Raw genomic sequence first — 2,699 nt, 5'->3', positions numbered from 1 at the left:
TATACATATATAGTGATAGAGATCCAAGTTTTTTGTTGTTGTTGCATTCCTAAGGCTTATGCCCTTGCTCTAGACATACTGTGTGGAGATGGAAGCTAACTTAATGAATGAGGGTTTAGATGGCATCCTTTTCATTTAATTCTTGTAATTTGGGTCTTACAAGTCTTAAACCAAATTCTAGAAACGTTATCAATTTTCTTATGACCTAACTTAGTCTTCAGTGGCATTGCTGGTTGCTTGTGGATAAGGTCTTTCTAATTTGAAAATTTTCCCTAAACATTGGAACAGAGATGGAAAAAATTATTTTTTCTGAGACACTCTGTCTCCTGGTTTTCCTTGACTTTTTGACTTTAAGTCCCAGCAGAGGTTAAGAATATGGCTGTGTGGTATGCTGTAATTCCAGCACTTGGGAGGCTGAGACAGGAGGATCCTTGTGAGTTCAAGACCACCCTGGGCTACAAAGTAGGCTCAAGGGCAGTCTGAGCTGCATAGCAAGACCCTGCCTGAAAAAGACAAAAAAAAGACACCCGGCTGACACCAGTGTCGGGCTGGCTGCTTCTGCACTGTTCATATTCCGTCCTGTGGCTTGCAGTCCCAGAGCCTGTTGTGCAGTACAGGGAGCCTGCCCATAGGGACAGGGAGGACCGCTCTGAGACCCGCGCGTGAGCAGTGGGTGCTGACTGGCGCCACTGCCGGGCTGTCTGCTTATACTTAATGGTCTTCACGTTCTCTGCTGACCGCATCCTGTCTTCTCAGGGAGTGCCTGCGTTAGAATCATATGTTGAGAACTGTGTAGGCAGGTAGCTTTCATTAGCAAGCTGGTCCCGAAGCTGCTTTCTGGGAGTTGAAAACATTCATGGTTCCAGCATCAGAGTTGAATTCTTCCATTCCAGCCTACACAGGGTGATTCAGAGACAGTGGGAGACAGTCTCCCAGCAAAGAACGGCTGGGGGTGTGGCACAGGGAGGGGGGCCCTCATGTAATCCCAGGATGAAAGACACAAAGCTGCCTCCATGAGCCTTGGGGAGGTGAAACCCTCACATGACCACAGAAACAGGAAAGAGGCCCCCACGGCAACCTCGAGGGGCCCTGAATGCTCCCTGGGGAGCGGAGAAAAAGGCACGACTAAGAAAGCCCTCTGAGGGCAGACCTACGCGTGTGGGTGAGTGAGAAGGGTGAGTCGTGGGGGAGCTGAGGCGGACACTGAGGTCTTCTGCGGAGGTGGCCTGAAGCGCCTTCTGGTGCAGGCCCATTGGGGGGTGCGGCTGGTAAGGCACATTTTCTTTCTTTAAAATCGCTTTTACAATTTTATTTTTCTTTGAGGTTCTCAAAATCTACGAGGAAGATAGATACATGAATAGAAGAGTGTGAGGAGCCATATTCTATGTGGGTTTTCTCTTCCGATGCCCCCTTAGCAGGGAGGGAAGAACCCAAGAGTGCTTTTGCAGCTCAGCTTCCTCTGCGGGCCTTTCTAGACTTCATCTCGAGGCAGCTCTCAGTCAGTGGCCCAGGCGGCCCCGAATTCGCAGTCCTCCTGCTTCAGCTGCCTCCGCACTGAAAGCACAGGCTTACGCACCGTGCCTCGCCTACCATCAATTTCTGTATCCTTCCAAAAAGGAGGATGGCTTACTGAGACTACGGGGCTGAACTAGTGTAAAATTCTGCAAGCAGGCCCGACCCGGCACCCGGTGAGATTACATGCGGTCGCTGGAGATTGCCTGCGCCGAGGTTCTTTCATCCTTCGTTTATATCAGGTATGCACGAGCGAAGTGTGGCCACCAGCCCACATCATGACAGGCATCTCATTAAGACTGGAGAGAATACCTTCCTCTCGTGTGGCTTGCAGTCGTAAATCTCCACAGATCCTTCTTCAAATGGCACGAAACTGACAAGAAATGAAAAGAGCCGTTAGGCCCAGTGAAAAAGCCACGTTACCGTGAAGGATGCAGAAATGAGACATTTCCAGAGAAGCACGGTTCTCGAGTACTGATGTTTGTCCTTCTAGGCGAACAGCACTTTCTGTGAACTGCACCTTCTGAAACTGTCGGAGGCGGCGTTTGCAACGCTGACATCCGCATCCTGCGCCTGCACGTTGGGCAGCTTGAGGTTAACCCTTCGTGGCTGTCCAGTTTCAGTTTCTCCTCATTCTTGTTCTTGGCACAGACGAGCAAACGGTTTTCTCTACCGCTGATATCTCTGTTCCGCTAGGGACCCTTTAATACCACCTTCCCTAGGTCGGTCTCAGACAGTCCCCGCTCGGACCTTCTTTCCGCGGCTCACTGAAGCTTCGATCCATATTGGAAAACTTTCTAAAGCATGTAAGAGTGGAGGATCGAGAGGCTCAGAAGTTAGCAGGAGATGGGTCAGCTGTGTAATTCGGGAGAACAGGCGGGAAAGCGCACCGGGGAGGCGAAGGAGGAAGGGGCCCACAGAAGCAAGGGCACCGTGGAGGCGGGTGGCGCGGCGCTGTAGGAAGAGACAGTGCTTGAGGGCACGAGCCATGAAGGACAGCGTGTGGCTGGAAAACAGACACAGCCACAGTCCTGGCGCTTTGGGGGCGGAGGCGGGAGGGTGGCAAGTCGGAGCCCAACCCTGGGCAACTCAGTGAGACACTGACTCAGAATACAAACATAAATAAATAAGAGGGGCCAGGGAGGTACCACAGTGCAAGGCCCTGGAAGGAAGGGGTGGGGTGGAAA

Source organism: Octodon degus, unplaced genomic scaffold (assembly GCF_000260255.1).
Source record: "Octodon degus isolate 3935 unplaced genomic scaffold, OctDeg1.0 scaffold00084, whole genome shotgun sequence".
Classification (NCBI taxonomy): Eukaryota; Metazoa; Chordata; class Mammalia; order Rodentia; family Octodontidae; genus Octodon; species Octodon degus.
Note: the sequence above shows the minus strand (reverse complement) of the source record.